Source organism: Phlebotomus papatasi, chromosome 1 (assembly GCF_024763615.1).
Source record: "Phlebotomus papatasi isolate M1 chromosome 1, Ppap_2.1, whole genome shotgun sequence".
Taxonomy (NCBI): Eukaryota; Metazoa; Arthropoda; class Insecta; order Diptera; family Psychodidae; genus Phlebotomus; species Phlebotomus papatasi.
Genome location: NC_077222.1, coordinates 9,020,128 through 9,038,502, shown reverse-complemented (window position 1 = coordinate 9,038,502; position 18,375 = coordinate 9,020,128). Strand labels below are relative to the sequence as shown.

At 30.1% G+C, this 18,375-nt stretch overlaps 1 protein-coding gene across 2 annotated transcripts in view; it reads right to left on the bottom strand.

Moving 5' to 3' along the window:
• Positions 1–18,375, bottom strand: part of LOC129798708 (uncharacterized) — a 79,067-nt gene that overhangs the window by 53,184 nt on the left and 7,508 nt on the right. Inside the window, exon 1 of one of the 2 annotated variants that reach the window (XM_055842001.1) lies at positions 11,273–15,485. The exons of the other annotated variant lie outside the window; for it this stretch is intronic. The gene's annotated coding sequence lies outside the window, so the exon portion shown is untranslated. Of the gene's footprint in view, positions 1–11,272; positions 15,486–18,375 lie in introns of those variants that run through there. 2 annotated transcript variants of the gene reach the window in all.

The following is an 18,375-nucleotide window of genomic DNA, read 5'->3' as shown; positions in this document are numbered from 1 at the left end:
TGTTAGTTGATTTCTCCTTTTTATCTTTCCTTTTTATCAAGTTTTGTTTATTTTTATTATTTGAATCAATTATGACTAAGATTCTTTCGTTGTAATTCAGCGATAGCTGAAGTATATTTTGGCATTGTGACGAATCAGAAGCCCACAAAAAAATATCCGTTATTAACTTAAACTCTTTTAATCGAAATCTCCATATGGAGAGAAGTCAATATTTTAGAGGTCTTCTCTCTACATAAATTGCAAAAGTTTTTTTGCCTCTACAAGAAAGCTTTAAAGAATTTGCAATAAGAGTTTAAGATAGAAAAAAATCATTCCCAAAATGATTTGCAGATTTCCAAGGTACATCAAAGAGACAATAATTATCTTTATTAGCTCTTTTAACTCAAAGATAGACATTCATAAAAAAAAGAATTAACGTTCATGAACGGTAGAACCATGAAGTTTCATTAAACCAAATAGTGATTTTTTTTATCACAACGGAATTGATAGGCTTTAGTTCAACGTCTTGCCTTCAATTATTATTTTTACTTATTAAGTTTTTTCAGGGCTATAATTCTACTTCCTTAAACGTATACGAAGCCATAGCCTTTAAGCCTGATATCTCTTATTATAACTTAAAATCGCAACTTAAAGTTTCTCATCAATATATCGATACATAACTTGGAATACAGAGCTATATAGTTGCATCTCTTATTCTACATAAATGTTGGAAGTATATAAGATTCTTCAAACTAAACACGCTATGCAGGCAAAAATTAAGAGTATTGCAAAGTAAATACAATTAATGGACCGAATCACATACAATTTTTGTGTCACAGACACAATTTTTTTTTCAGCTTTGCATTGTTCAATTTCCTTTTCCGGTAATTTCATTCACTGATTCAGATACATTATAAACTAAACTGAACGTTTGGGTGAGACTCAAGCGACAGGTGATCGATTTCACCATTTCTCAAGCTCAGCATAAATAGACAATACCTCAGAGATATTTTTTTATTTAATTTAGAAAAAAAACACATCGACGTGACGGAAAATGCAGTGGTTTCTCCATTGAACATATAAAAGTTTTTATTTAAATGTATTTTATGCATATCCTTTGGATTTTTATCATGTTTTTCCATTTAAATTCAAAATGAAGTTGTATTATTTATTCAAATTGATACGCAATTAATTAAATAATACATGTTTTTATGCAATTTCAGCTAAAATATTGCTCTTTTGTATGACGTAATTTACATTTTATTATATGAATCCGGTAGGTGATAAAGTCGTTACTTCATTTAGCACTTTATATACCTCATCAGCAGCACTACTAAAAACTACAACAACAAAAAAATCTCATATAAATGATTCAACAAGAGTCTAATTAACCAGATGCTGAAAGCATTCAAATCAGGCTTTTTATTAATTCAGATCAATTTCCAAAGACAAAATTCATTGAGAAAGTTCCTTGTGTAGGGTAACAAATGAAAACAGTATTTTATGCAATAAAATTGATTATTATCCCACTCCTAATATCAACTATATAAATTTTCAAAATAACCCTATCTAGACTTTTCTTGTATAAATAATTTTTCTTAATTGCGGCAATACATTGACTCTTAAGAGTATAAAGGTGGAAGAACATTCATTAAAAACTGAAAGTGAATGTTGTGTGGTTGGTCTTATGACGCTCTTGTAAACTATCGCTTTAACTTTTGTGTCGATGGAGCAACAACAATACGATGGGATCATTGTATTGTTGCTATATATATATAACAAATGCATTCATTAGATCTAACCATGAATTCATAGATGTAAGGAGCTTTCTTTATAATTGCAGCGCAGCAACAGATGATGCCTTCAATAGTTATTATTCATATTTATAGAAAATTTTTCAAGATGAAAGTTTAGAAATATATAAATTGCGAAATTGTGACAAATAATAGACCCTAATAAATTATATATATGTTTCATAACAAATACACAATCTTTTTTTTTTTTGTAAAATTTACCTTCAATGTGTTAACTATTGTTTTGGAGAATAGAACTATAAATAACCTGCAATAATTAGTCCCAAAGCACATGTGACCAAATAAATCGTAAGCAACAAGTTAATTTATGAAGAAAGGGTGCGGTAAAGGGGAAAAGACTTCTCGGAATGCTGGAAATCGCGAGCTCATATGACTTTAACCTCTTTAATTTCTTAATACACGTGATTCTTAAGGGGTTACGTGGCTCAAAGAAATAAAAAAAACTCTTAGCCATTTAAGGCGTCTACACATTGGGAGCAATTTTCGTCAAAAATTGCGTTTTTGACAGAAATTTGACGTTTCCCCCTACAAGGCTGCAGGGAATTTCCTTCAAAAAAGCAATTTTTGACAAAAATTGCTCCCAATGTGTAGAGGCCATTAGAAAAAAAAAAACAAAATTTGAACTATGTTTTCTGATATTCCTGTTTTAAAAAATCAGTCGCTAAAAGCTGATTTTCGGAGTAGATTACCTACTTAAAAGAGTCCTTGACCGAAGAATCCTTAAAAAAAATAAATAAATAAATAAATAAAATAAAATAAATAAAATTTAGATACTTTGGTTTTTTTTCGAGAATTTTGGTTTTGTAAAATGAATTGTCGTAAAGAAAACATAAAATTTTTCGTTTAAGGTTTAGTTTAACTCATCAGCTAAGTAGAAATATTTGGTTTTACGACGACTGATTTAAAAAAGAAAAATTCAAAAAATATAATTTAGATGTGCCCAAGAGATTGAATTAAATCGCTCCTTGGAAATTACAAGGGGCCAACTCACTTTTTGGCGATTTTGAGGTTTTAATGCACTCAGATAGAGAGAATTTAATAAAATTTCAGATGATATGAGTCAATAAATTTCGTTATTAGAAAAGTTTTTCAAAATTTTACTCTTTATGATTGCTTGCGCGGTTTTGTTTGAAGTCAATGGGCACAAAATAGATTTATCGTTCAAATTTTTGTGAAACAAGGGACTAACTCAAGCAAGTTGATCCCGTGTCATTCTAATTTCATGAAAATTTGCGCATCATTTAGAATGACAAAGAGCTAAATCATAAAAAAACATATTTTGAAAGGTAAAGATATGTATATTTCGATGTTTATAATAATGCTCATACAAATAGAAAAGAATTAAATTGTTTTTATTAACATACTTAATTGAGATAATTATTTATACAAAGTTGAATCTTTCACACTGTCTCCTGAAAAATGGCTCAGATTGAGTTGGCCCCATGTAATTTCCAAGGAGTGAAATGAATTTTTAAAAAATGCGGAACAAAAATTCAAGAAAAAAATGTTTAGTTTTCTATTTAGAGAGTCGGAACCTTCGGGAAAAAGACTAAACCGTTAGTATAAAACCAGTTTTAAGGTCTATGGAAGCTAAAGGACTTGAAAGATCGATTTGTGTAATTTTAATAGAAATAAAAATTGCACTACACTTTCATAAATTTTCTACTAAGTTCTCTTTATGCTAATCCTTTAATGTAAGCCTTTATGAAATTACTTTTTAGAGCAGATTTTGACATTCAGTAAAGTCTTTTTTCTTTTGTTAATAAGTTCTTCAGACCCGGTGCCGGACAAAATCCAAAAAGCCAAAATTCCGAAAGCAAAAATCTCGAATGGTCAAAATCGGATTGGATATTAAGGGCAAATTATTTCTAAGATATGGAGGAATGAGTAAAATTGCCTTTTTTTACAACACTGATACCATTAGAAACTGGAATAAACATCCAGCCTAAAATCCCCGTAACTTTTTGAATAAATAACGATTTAGAACCAATATAACCCAACATAATAGTCAAGAAATCAAACACGAATCAATTCTTCCTTCAAAATAGAATTAATGGTTCATAGCCTATTTTCCAATTTTCATCGGTTTTAGATTTATCGGGAATTTGAAGACCTTTCAAATAAATTCGATGTTGATTATATCGGTTGGAAATTAAGTCTCCAGCCTAAGAATAAAGCCATTTTCAAGATATTGGCTTCAATTCTAAGACCAAGATCAAAATCAAGAAAATTTGAAGATTTTGGTAATTCTGAAATCAAAAAATCAAGTGTAGAGCGTATGGCCTATTCGACATATGTCAACCCAGTCGACGGCCATAACCCACCAATCTTAATTCCTCATTCCTTTGACACGCCCAACCCCTACCATCCCTATGGGTGCTGAAAGGTTGCTTTGGGGCTCTTACTGCTAGGTAAATGTCCTCAGTTTTCAGTGAGTGAGCATCAGTCGCCGTGGACGGTTCACTCTCATGAAGTGAAAAATGGGTGGCACCTTCAGTTCTCCAATTTCCCTCTAAGTTTGTATTCTTCTATTTAGGTGAGCCCCATCTGGGCTTACACAAGATCAAGATGTCAAATCTGTCAAATGTCTTCGCATCTTGAAATCCAAAACAGAAACCGTGTGGATATCAAGATTAGCAATATTTCAAGATTTTAGACGTCAAAATAAAATACTAGCAATTTGAAGAGTTTAATGCACAAATCGCTCTTGATGAGGAATATTTCAGTAAGAGATGATACAAATAGGGAATTACTATGGAAAATACTGTGTTTGATCTTGTAATTTAATCGATATGGTACATATTTCTAGATGTTCGAATCGAAGTTCAACTCCCTGAGAATACCTGAAAAAGCATCCCATATTGCATAAACATTTCAGGGTTTATAATACGTCACAAGTTAGCTGATTTTCTTTGCAGTTTCTTTATTTCCGATTATGGCCTCTCGCATAGTATTAGTTAATACAAGCTATAATTATTTTCCTAATTTATATGGTGAAATTTCAACAAATTTTGCAGATAAATGAAGATATTTGTCAGAAGTGGCGTTTCGTTTATATGTGGAACATTTTGAAAACTTGATTCTTACCTAAGACATTTTAAGTTCCATAAATGCTTTGCTTCAGAATATGAAATCTTGATCTTGAAAATAATTGACAGCTTGAAATTTTGATCTTGATCTAGGTCTCAGAATTGAGGTCATTGTCGCGGTTTTATATGCAATTTTCCGCAGAAAAGCAATTTTTCACTTTTAGGTTATAATTCTTGTGAGCAACACATGTATACAATTGAAACTAAGACAATGAAATATTCCACTTTCCAGTTTTTTTTTAAGTTAGGATTTTGGGATAATCAGATTCTAGATTAAGTTTGGCTTAGCCAGACTTAGTTTAGTCCGTGGGCGATATTAGAAAGATCCACCCTGGTTTGTCCGAAGGTGATATTTTGGAGGAGAATCCAAAAACCCCCTTATCCACGGTTTCTAGAGTAGCCAATCCAATCTCCGGGATTTAAAATAAAATGCCAGTAGTGAAATTAAATAAAAGGCGTATAAGGCTACAAAATAATTCTGTTGTTTTCCTGGACCTAAGACATTATCATTCTAAATTCTTTTCAAAATGAATATTTGCAAAAAAAAAAAACATTTTTATTGTTGAAAGGACAGCAATAGGAAAAGGTTTTCAAATTTGCACTCCAAAAACCTTATTTAGATGTCCATCATTGTCTGGCTTCTGTTTTATAAACACGGAAAAATGTATAAACAGAAGTTAGGGTGAAATGGGGTAATTCTGAATGATGTATATTTTGGAATTTTGAGATTTTATCACTGTTTCAGATGGTCAAAGAGAAAAAGAAAACCACGAAGAAGTACAAGACTTAACATTTGAGACTACTTTGTTGTTTTGTCCTTTTGCCATCTAAAACTGTTAGGGTATCTCAAAGTTCTAAATTAGACATAATTCCAAATTACTCAGAATTACTCAGAATTGTAAAATTTTAGCAAGCAAATAATTCATTGTAAGGAAAGAATTATTTATAAATATTTAAGTAAAAATCAATAAATGACATTCCTACGCTTCTCTTTTCTTTCTCAGAGTTCGAGCAATGAAAAAAATCGTCATTTCACACAATAAAAATATTCATATGCACCTTTTTTCTCTCTCAATATGAACTTACATAGAAGGTGCATAGGCAACCAGATAATGTAGATTTTTATGAATGTACAAGACGATGGAAATGGGGCTTACTTAAATACAATGTGAATAATGAAAAAATAATCAAATTGTGTTATTATTCTTTTCATACTATCATTCATAGATCAGTGTTTGAAGATGACATGAGAATAATATGATTTTAAATGTGAATTTTCATACTGTATACACAACATTATTACTATTTTTTTTTCTTCTACTTCTTTTCAACATGGAAATGAACTATACACTTGATAAATTGCATATTTAAACGTGAAACATATTCGTACTTTTTTTTATATATCTTTTCCTTTCCTATCTTCTATTCTGTGCCACTAAACAAGAAAACGTATTGAATAACGCTAATTACTCGTCACGTTTTTGTTTAGGAACTACAATAATTCTTTCACGTTTTTCAGCAAGTGAATAATAATTTTGAGCTAAAGCTAAAAGAATGATTTGCTAACCTTTGTAGGTAGCTTTCTTTAACAAAAAAAAACAATATATATAAAGAAATTAGATCCGCTTTCTGACCTACAATATATCATTCCTTCTGTTTTCACTGGTTTTACTATAATCTTTTCATTTGCTAATCATGCATAAATCCAATAACCCTGCATTAACCAGAAGTAACATTGAGACAAATTAATCTACCTTTTAAGAGATCATCACAAAAGTCAACGTATTCAGAATTCTTGAGCATTCACCGGTAGATAATTGGCTGATTCTTTGATTGTTCTAATTTATGATTTTGCTATAGAGCACGCAATGAGCAAATAACGGTGCTAATATATTATGCAATTAAAATTTTTATTTTTATGATTATATGAAAAAAAAGGTAAAGACCGTGGTAATTAATTTGAGACAGATTCAACTTATTTTGCTTAGGTATAGTCTCTCTCTCTAAACTTTATATTTACTGCCATTAGTAAAACTATCAGAGCATTGTATTTCATATTATTACCCCTCTCATCATCATATAGAAATGTATGTATATATAATTCTTTTTGTACAATCTCTTGATAATTTGCTGAAAAACGTGCAAAAGAATCCAGTTACAAGTAACAGAGAACAATAAATACATACATTTTGATCTAAATTATTTTTGTATAAATAGCCAATGATGAATTCAATCAGTGCATAAAATTTACTGGTCGTCTTTTTAATTACCCATCTTGTCTTACATCATATTGTATGCAATTATAGAGAAATACTTCTTCAAACGTTTGACTTAACATGCATTATTCTACTGTGAACTTCTTTACAAAAAATAACAGACTTTGCACCTTTCAATTATTGTCGCATTAGCATAAAAAGGTCGATTGTCTCAAATCTAAGTAAAATAAAACTAAAATTATGATTTAGATCACTAAACCATGACGGTTTTAAAAATTTAAGAATAGGAATTTCTTAAATATCAAAAGAATTTTCTTCAATTCAAAGACTCTCTTAAATGAAATTGTCTTGAGCTTGAACTTACAAACAGTTCAAAATTGAGACAAATGTGCTCTACTAGCCCACGACCCCATTAGCCACACAAAACGATTGAAAATAAATGAATGAACAAATGCCTCTGCAAATAAACGTGGGAAGTTAAATAAATATGCAAATAGTTTTGGTACTCTACGGTCATTTTTTAAATAAAACCATTAAATGTATTTTTAAAATTTGATAAAAAAAATTAAATAGGGAGAGATGGGGCTACTTTGAGCTGTGAGGCTATTGATATACGATATCACTTTCTCTTAGGAAATATGCGAAAAAATAGTATAACAATGTAGCCCCACAGCTCAAAGTAGCCCCATCTCCCCCTAATTTTCCTAGACGCTAATTTATACAGAAAATTTCTTAATTTGTCTTGTTAACAGAATGGCTAAATAAAATAATAATAATGCTGGCACAATATTCCAATTGGGGAACTAGGCCTTCCCACAAGGGGATTTTTAGACATGCATTATTATGCATTATGCATTATGCATTTCTTTTCTTATACGGCTGGCTTTTCTTCTCATACGGAATGGCTAAATAGTCTTATTAAAAGACTTAAAAAAAAAATTCATAAAATTGGAAACTTACGAAATGCTCGGAAATCAAACAATCTACTAAAAAGTTCGTAAAAGTTTGTACTTCTTTGACAAACATTGTTCGTAACTTAATCACTTGATGAGCATTACTTGTTCTTTTACAAACATTTGTTAACAAATGGTTATAAACACATGGCGAAATGTTCATAAAATTTTGTCATTTGTTCGTAAAATTTTGTCAAACAAACAAAAAGGTACGAACAAATGTTTGTAAAAGAACAAAAAATGCTTGTTAAGTGATCATGTTATGAACAAAGTGTGTACAAACTTTTACGAACTTTTTAGTAGGTTATACGACTTACGAGCATTTTGGAACTCCCCTGTAGGAATTCGCAAACATTTACAAACAACTTTATAAAACATTTTTTGCAGTGTAGGGGAACTTGGCGTATTTAAATACAATTTATGTTTTTCACCAAAATTTTGCTCAACTTCATTTAAATTAATTACTCTTAAGTTTTACAACGCAATAATTAACTATATATAACAATATCAAAAACAAGTAGTTTCAAAAGTTTTTTCCCGTTTTTTTTTCTTTAAAAAGTAAAGTATTTACTGAAGTGTAATACCGCTTTATACTAAATGTTTTCAAATCTTAATTTATTTAATCGCAAATATGCCCATTGTCGCGTCGTCTTAACGTCAATTACTAATCTCCGTAAAAAAAAAGCTATTTTAAATTTACGTAAGGGAAAGGTGTTCTCATAATTTAAGATAATACTGTATTTTAACAATCAATAAAAAGAACGTTGTAGTAAAATCCTCTAGAATTGAAAGATTTAAAATATGTTGTGTCGTGTCGTCTAATTTTTTTTTAAATTTATTTTCTGATTTTTCTTTTCGTCAAAAGCTAAATATCTCAATAGCCAAAAATAAGAATAAATAAAAAATTTAAAAAATAAATTGATTAAAAAACCTTTTTGTACCTTTCAAGGAATCAAATAAATTCAGTTTAACAAACAACAACACATAATGTATATCGTAACAATATAGAAAACCACAGTCTATAAAAAAGAATTGCTGATTTAGGGGACTTAGGTGACTCGTCAATTGTTAATCCAACCGACGATGTCTCTTGATGTAAAATTATCAAAAGTTGACTTAAAATTCAGAAAGATAATATAAACAATATACCACTGAGAAAATTATTAAATTCTTTTAAATTTTCTTTTATTATCTTTTATTTATTGTCTCAATTGTGAAATAAAGAAAGTTTAAAGATTTTAGATATATATTAAAGTGTCAAAATCCAAGACTATCTCTATTATTCTGAGTTAAGAGATAATTATGTTTCACATTTACAAGCTCATCATCTTCACTCAAGATTTCAAATATCCTCGTGACCAGTTTAAAAATTAAAATAATCTAAATAAATTTTACAATAAAATTGCAGTTTGATTATTGTAAAATTTGTTACATTTTACCCCATAATTCTTTGGTATATCTTTAAGCGCTAAATCTTTAAATCGGCCCTTGAAGACTTTGTCATGTTCTTCGACAGAAATTTTTAATTTCTTTAAAAGCTTTAAAATATTAACACTTCGTAGAACCCTAACTAAAAGTGTCACGGAAGGACCAAGTGGCAGCCGCTGCCACTTATCGAATTTTACATAATATTTTGATATTTTTAATTACATTTTAACATTCGGAGCTTTAGTCAGTTCTTTTCTGGTGTCTGAACCAGAAATTTCATTTCTTTGGGTACTGTATCTAAAGATTTTTAACCTTTCGATGTATTCATCTTTATCATAATCATGGAGTCAGGAAAAGTGGTGTGCCTTTTAATACGGCAGAATGATACGGCGGAATGATCGGCAATGAAGATCGGATACGATTTTTTTTTTTTGAAAAATCTTGACTTCGACTTAGACGGTCTTCAGACTAGAGGTTCAGCCCAGTTCCCAAAAATCTAAAATCTTAAGCGAGCAATTTTATCTCTTTTTGGGAATCTAATAGGTCATTCATGTCTAATATTCCAATCCTAAGTTAAATTTCTCCAAAAAATTGTGATAAGTAGGAAATTAGAGCAGTTATACGGGCTTCATACCTAAGACCTAGCCATCTGGCTTAACTCTTCTAATTCCTAATTAGGCACGATTTTCTAGAAAATTATTTTTTAGGATTAGATAATAAGGGCAAATGATTCATTAGATTTTGAAAAATCAATAAAATTCCTTGTTATTTAAATTTTTGGGACCTTCGGGATATTGGGCTAAACCTCTAGTCTGAAGCCGGCATTAAGCTTATATGGCTAAGTCTTAGGTCTGAAGCCGGTCTTAGAGTGTCTCCAGCGCTTACTGTACAATAGAGGACCCATTTGATCCAACCCTTTAGCATTGCAACTTTGATTTCGCAATACCAAAGTGCCAAATGGGAAATTACAATTTATCTTTCCTCTATTTTTTGGTTTCCGAAAACAAAATCCATAAATAACGTACCGTCACTGAGAAAAAAATAGGGTGCGATTAACATTTTTTCCTCAAAACTTTAACACTATTTAGGTGTAAAAATATATCAACATTTTTAAATGTTAATTTTACACCTTATTAGGGGAAAATTAACATGAAAAAGGGTACCTTCAACCCCTAATACACCTAAAAAGGGTAATATTTACACCGATTTTGGATCAATACTGCAGGGTAAAATCAACATTTCCTGAATGTTATTTTAACTTTTTCGGATTTCTCTCACTCAGTGGTAGATGAGGGTTACTTTGCTCTCCGGAGATGACTTTGCACCCTTAATTTTTGGTAAGCTTTTCTTTAATTTTTCCCCTTAAGAATGGTTTTCATAGCTTCGATATATTTTGTCGGATCGGTGAAGATCATACAAAATCTACGGTAATTTCTTACGTCAAAATATTTCAGATACCTTTGCCCGAAGGCTAATGAAAGATTCAAAGAAATAAAAAACAACTTTCCGCAAGCTTCAAAAGAAATATTCTGCAATTACTTAAGAATACTAAATACCATTTTAAATTATTACTTTGAAGATGATTTCTTCAGAATTAATTAGGTAGATTTTGATAATGAGGGGACTCTGGCTATTTCTTCTTCAAAAAAAAATATATATATATATATATATGAAAAATTATGCAAGGAAAACCTTCACAAATAAAATTTATGGAGGGTACATGAGCTCGTGAATTTGTAAAAAAATCAGCGTGAAAAAAATATCAAATTGAGGGATCTAAAACATATAATTACCGTATGAATGTGATGTTAGTTAATAGGTGAAGATTGATCGAAATCCTTGGATACACTTAATCTTCTGCAACAATTCAATTTTCCATTGAACTATTTAAAATTCAGTGAATTCAAGCCATATCACTCATTTTATTATTTTTTTTTTAAATTCTTGTTTAAGAACACTTTTTAATTTTAAGTTAACATATTCCACATTTTCACTGAAAATTGTATTTGGAGTAATTTTCTTAGTTGGTTGAAGTATGAAAATTCCTGTATTATTTTTTTCACAAAATTTACTTCACAATAAATTTTTAAAATATAATTTTTTTAAAGGTGTGCAGGGTGTGGTGAGCTATACGTAAGTCAGAACAAGACGAGACTTCATATCTATCTGACACCATTTTAATTTTCCGGTAGTACCCGCATGAGAGATGTTCTTGAAAATTAATCATTAAAAATTTCTTTAATTGCAAAACTTATCAAGTGTTTCAGTATTACTGTTTAAAGTATAAATGCATACAGAATATATTTCTTTTTTTTTTCTTTCAAATGAAGTTATAACCCATTGCGATATCTCGTTTAAACGTTATATTCTAAACACATAATAAATATGCTTGAAAGAGTAACAGTCTTTACAACATATACATATTCTTTCTCTTCTATGTTCGAATACATACGGAAGCCAACAGTGTGTAAACATAAGTGGTATCATATGAGATTTGTCTATCTCTCTTCTTTTATTATGTGGATACATTTAAATGAAATAAAAAAAACCAACGAATTATATAGCAAATCATAAAGAGTGGTGGAAATTATACATAGTGTAAAATGGTTTAGACTTGTGTGGGGGGAGACTTGAGCATATGGTTGAGTTATTAAAGAAATTAACCAAATCATTCATTGGAACTGAATTTTCAATTTTGAACATTTTCTTTAGATATGGATGAATTGGTGTTTTATTATTGCTTATTAATTAAATCTGCATTTTTATAAATTAATAACTAATTTATAGACAAGAAAAATAAAAGAAATTTATATTAAAAATTCTTAAAATAATTTTTCCACATATCCAAAAATGAATAATATATAATTTTCTAACTTGTAAACGCGCATATCTCTTTCTTCTTTTGCATATAACATGGGAAAGGTAGGTATTATTGGTCTTCACGATGGATTATTTTTTCTTTTTCTTTTTTTTTCGTTACATCCAAATGAAGCTCTTGTAGCACACTTTAAATGCATAAATTTATTTATCTTTTATTTAAGCATCTTATAATGCTGAAAAAGGTTCAAGTAAATAATTTTGCGTGAGTGGTAAGTCTTTTTTTGGCTATGCTTTCAAAGCACTTCTTTTTTTTAACACACACGAACAGAAGTATAATTTCACTCTTTTTTCTATCTACTTCTTTTTTTTCAAATTGTAATTTCACAATTTCTCAAAAAAAAATTTCACATTAAAACTTTTCTTTCAATATCTTATGCCTTGCCATGAAGTATTTAATCCTCAATGCTGAGATGAATCTCTTCAACACTCAAAAAACCCCAAAAAACAATTTATGCACAAAACATAAACAGCATAAATATGTAACTTATTATTCAACTGCCCCTTTTTTTTCCTTCAACTGAAGGTAATTATCTGATTTTAGTTGCTTATTATTTACACACCTTTCTATATTCACAAGTACACAACAAAACACTCCGTGGATCAGAATTGAAACCTCTCTTACAATATCGAAATCATAGCGCAAAATACGTTCATCGCGATCGACCATCGGCGTCTGACTCATGCTGTGCGATTGCTGAAAGCAAAGTTTCGCTTCATGACACGGTTCGTTTGTTGGAGTTAGTGGGCATTAAGCAGAAACTCCAGCTAAAAAGTCCCCACACGTCACGTTATCACGCAGACACTCTTAAGAAGTAAAATACCTGTAGTTGAATTTCCATACGAAAATTTCAACCCGAATGAAATGTGGAACTCTATATAGTTCCACATACATATACACCCATTAAAACATACAACATACATCTCTCATACAATTCTTTCCTATTCTTTTTTTTTAATTCACCAGAATGACAATTTAAATTTTCGGGGTGTATCACAAAAATCCGCTTATAAAAAAAAATACCTTGACAAGTGTTGTTACCCTATAGTACGTGTGATTCCTGTGTCTGTTAAATAAAATTATGTATACAACCATATAATATAAAGTTTTCGAGCAAGAGGCATAAGCTCAAAAATTAACTTTCAAGGTAAAGTGAACTTTTATTTAATTTTCATTTTATACTGTATCACAACCAAAGAGTGAACTGGAGTTGGTAATCTTTTTTTTTTTTTGCTCAAATGACCATCAGGTCACGTTATCAATTATATAGTCTCATTTTTTTTAACCATCACACTTCAATTAAATCTTAACCATTTACCGACAATAAGGAAAAAATTGTTTACCTGTTATTTAGAATCCAAATAGATCACGTAGATTTGTGGAATGTTTTTTATTTGCCCAAGAATTTGAGAAAAAAACCATTGCTCTGATAAAGCTACACATTAACACTACAGTACAGGCTTTGGAAAATTCAGATGTTTATCATTTTTCTAATTTTAGAAATTTTAGGGAATTATTTAAATATGAGGTTATGTTATACCTAACCTCAAACAATTGAAAATATTTTGATAAATAAATTCACCAATTAAAATGAATTCATTTAAGCGACTTTTATATTTTCAGATCCAAATCTTCATTTCTAAGTATCTTAAGATACAAGCTAAGTTGAAATAAAAAATTTCAAACTTTTTCTTTAAATTTTGTGTAAGGAAAAAGATGACCAAGAAATAAGAATCAGTAGATTTCAGAATTGGAATAGGTAATTTTGAGAGTAGTAGTCTCAATTCCGAGACTACATCTTTAGTGTATAGGGTTGCGGAATTACTTATGATCTATCCATGTCTATACTTATGGCCTCTTCGCAGAAATATTAAATTTTTGTCACAATGTAATCTCGAAGAACCAGAAAATTAATATTACTTGCTGTTATATCTTGGCAAATCAAATATTTTTAATTTTGGGGTTCTTTGAAATAATTTTGTGACAAAAATTAAAGATTTCTGCGAGGAGGCCATAACTACGGACAGGCCATAAGTTATGCCGCAAATAGCGTAATTTGCAATTGAACCTTAGATTAAAATTTTAAGATTTTTTTTCAATGTTTTAGATTGTAAAGCCCAGATGAGTCTCACCTTAATATTATTACAAGAACTTAAGGAAAAATAGGAAACTGAAGATGTCACCCTTATTACAACTTACTCGGAGTGACTGTCCATGCCTAAGGTGTAATTGGTGTACTGAAGTACCGGTTTTTATTGCCATGAACAACAAGGGGACCGTATAACAGCGTTCAGCATGCGTATACGGATAGTAGGGATTGAGCGTGTCAAAGGAATACAGGATTTAGATTAATTGATTTAGCCGTCGCGTCGGTCGACTGGGTTGACATGTGTCGAATAGGTCGTACGCTTTACAAGCAGAGAGAAAAAAAATACAACTAAGAAGTACAAACACTACACTCAAGAAGAATACTTCTTCCCGATATTTTTTTTCTTTTAGCCCATTTAAAACAGTGAAAAAAATCTCAGAAAGTTAGGTTCTAATCAAATTACCCCGTAAATGTTAAATTGCATTCTCCGATGAAGATATTTCATTTTAAAAGTACCTAAAAAGGATGTTTTTAGTATTCTCAAAACAATCTTAATTGTAAAGATATGTAATTTAAAATTGAGGGTCCATAGGAGATCTCTAACGATATCTCAGGCCCATTTTTCGTATACACCCTTAAAAATACGTTTTTGAACTTTTGACCTTGCTATAAAGTTAAAAACACTTTATCAAGACGCATGACTAAGAACTTATAAAGAATGGCTGTTTCGATTCACATTGTCAATAAGGTATAATAGACCAATATTTTTCTAATTCTTTTCCTCTCACTTACAATTTGTTTTTCTGATGTATTTAAATAATATTGGTTAATAATAATTAAAAACTGCCAACTTTGTGTTTTTGGTAATTAATTCTATAGATCTAGAGTGAAATTTCCAAGCTGGATTATGTTTCTCGTGTAAAAAATAGACCAACTAAAATATGTTTATAATATCGTCCACTTGATTTCACAAATTTCTAATATTTGCAATTTCTAGATTGCAAAATACTCAAAGAAACAAAAAAATTTCACCATTACAAACAATTATGTTGAGAAAAATCCTTGGAAAAGTTCTAGAAGGGTAAAAACTCATTGTACGATATTTTACGGAAGGTGGACAATATTACATTCTCTCTGTAATTGTGTCCGATATATTCTCTAAAGAAAACGCTATACTTTTATTTACTTTTAAACTTTTTAAATGTAATAATAATAAATATTTTTAGGGATAAAGAAGGCAAAAATCTACATTTCGTGGCTCAATGTTAGGTATTTTATAAATCAGTGATGACCTCGCGTTTCTATATAGAGCATTGTTGACCCTGTACGACAAGGTTAAAAACCTAAAAAAAAATGCGCTTTTTAAGTGTAAAAGGCATAAAAAATAAAGCCGTCCGACTTATTGAGGGTTCACCAGAAGATCCCAAACAATGACTGTCTCGTATCGTAGTGTCTACATCTAAAAATCGCATGTTTAACCTTTTTGACCTTGACGTGAAGGGTGAAACATACTCTTTCGAAAAACGTAATTATTGTAATAAGGGGCTTAAATTAAATAAGATATGAAGATTCATTACAAAGTGCCATTTGGATTTTTATGGAATTATGTTTTCGAAATTTCAATGAGAGTGAATGAAATCTAGTCATCTCGCTCTATCTCATAGGAAATTTTGAAAACATGTTTACAAACAAAAATTTATTGTACGTTGGTTATTATAAATTCTAGTTTTCGATGTTTTAAAATAATATTTTGAAACACTTATTAATGATTTTCATATTTTGTGTATATCGTGATTACTTCTTTAGATCTAGAGTGGAATTTACCCACGCGATTGATTACGTTTCTTTTTTATGTAGAAAATAGACCAAACAGGTTTTGATTCTAATATCGTCTACTTGTTTTATTCCTTAAAATTCCACAAACTTTTGATGTTTTAAATTTCTCGATTGCAGCATACCAAATGGAATAAAGGAAAAACCTGGCTTCTATGAAAGAAATGCTACTAAAAAAAAATAGCCTAAAAGAGTTAGGGAAAGGTAATAACTTGCTTCACGATTTCACGGAAGGTGTACGATATTACCAAAAATGCGGGAATGACATTAGTCGTCTCCTGAAAAGACTTGCTCTCTTACTTGTCGCATTTTTTTTTTAAATTATTAGACTTAAGGACGGTCTTCACCATTCAGACATTGGACAGATCACCCTCATCTACGATACATTTACTCTATTAAGGTGTCCGATAAATTGTGTAAAGCAATGTCTACAATGTCTATATTTTATTCATTTTTAAACGTATTATGAATTATTTTATATAAAACAAAGATGAAAGACTGTTTCTTAAAGCCCTAGATACACTTATAACTTAAGTCGAGAGACGGTTTAACGTAATTATAATCAAAATAATGGTTTCACTATATTTCCATGAGTTTCCCACTAAACAGTCTCACGGCTTAAGTCGTAAGTGTGTCTAAGGCATAAGACTGATACGCCTTAAAACTAGAATGATAATGCTTTATATGCAACCTATCCGAAATACTGCTCCATCCTTTAGATATGGTTTTCTGTGCATGAGATTTTTAAATAATCGGTCATATTGCAAACTTGTCAAAGTAGCGCACGTATCGCTTCCTTCGGATTGTGTATTTTATAGTGTAATCAATGAAAATCTCTTGGACGTCCATGGGTTAAGTTAATATTTTCCGCATTCCAGGGGTCCATTCCACCATTTAAAAGTTGCAATTTTGCTTTTGTTTTAAACTGAGAATGTCTTAAGAACAAAAAGAAATAAAGTAATGAGATAATTTTGATACCAAATGCATCGTTATTCTGCCTTCAAGGTGTATCATTAACAACTTTACATAATCAAGTAACTAGTAATGCTATCAACGATGATAGAAGCAGTATGACGAAAGACATTCCGAGAAATTCTTTTCGTAATTCAAAAAGAAGAATGACATAAAATATTTTCAGTATTTCTTCAACATTGCAAAAAAAAAAAATATGGGTATTCTTTAAATTATTTTTTTTCTTCTTCTCCCCTTGAGCTATTAAAATTTGAAATTAGACACGAGATTACAACATTAAAAAAGAAATATCAAATCTCACGTTGAGAAACACACATACAATGTTTTGGATCATACGCTAATATTACCAAATAGTCTATAATACATTTTTGTACAGTCTCTTGTGTTGACTAATAATAATGAGGCAAAATGTAAATGCCAAATTTATCTTTTTGTCGCCAAAAAGGTAGCCACAAACTCCCTTTATACTTAAAGTTTTATTGAAAGAGAGGAAGGAATGAATTTTTACATACAACCTGTTGCAATCTATTACATACAATTAAGGTGGCCAGTCATCATTACCAATAGCATTAGAAACGCGAGATTGATTCGTGATTTTCTTATGTACTTCTCTTTAAAAAAAAACATAACTATATAAGCAATGTACGAAAGACTGTAATTATGATTGTGGTGTATGTTTTGGAATTTTTGTCTTAAAAATAATATAAACTTATATTGTGGCAATTTTAAGCAGTGGTTGCAAGGTCATAAGAGAACTAAAGAAAATTTTCTATATATAATTATTTCAATATACTTGTTGTATCTTTTGAACCAGCAAAATACTTCTTTAACCAACGCATTCAGGATCAACTTTCTTCCGCCTTTCGAACATTCTTTTTTTGGTACAATGCCAACGGCAAGATCAAGAAACCATCTCACATAGCATATGGAACTAAAAATAGCTCTCTACGACCATATAGAATACTCATCTGTATACGCAATAGTAATTATATAATGTAATTTAATTATATTGAAGTGTCAAAGTATTGCTGTACCCATTGGTATTGAATTAATTCAATTAAGATGATATATAGTTTTGTGAAAATTGAGTTTGTGTATGCGCCGTATATTTTTTCTTCAATTCC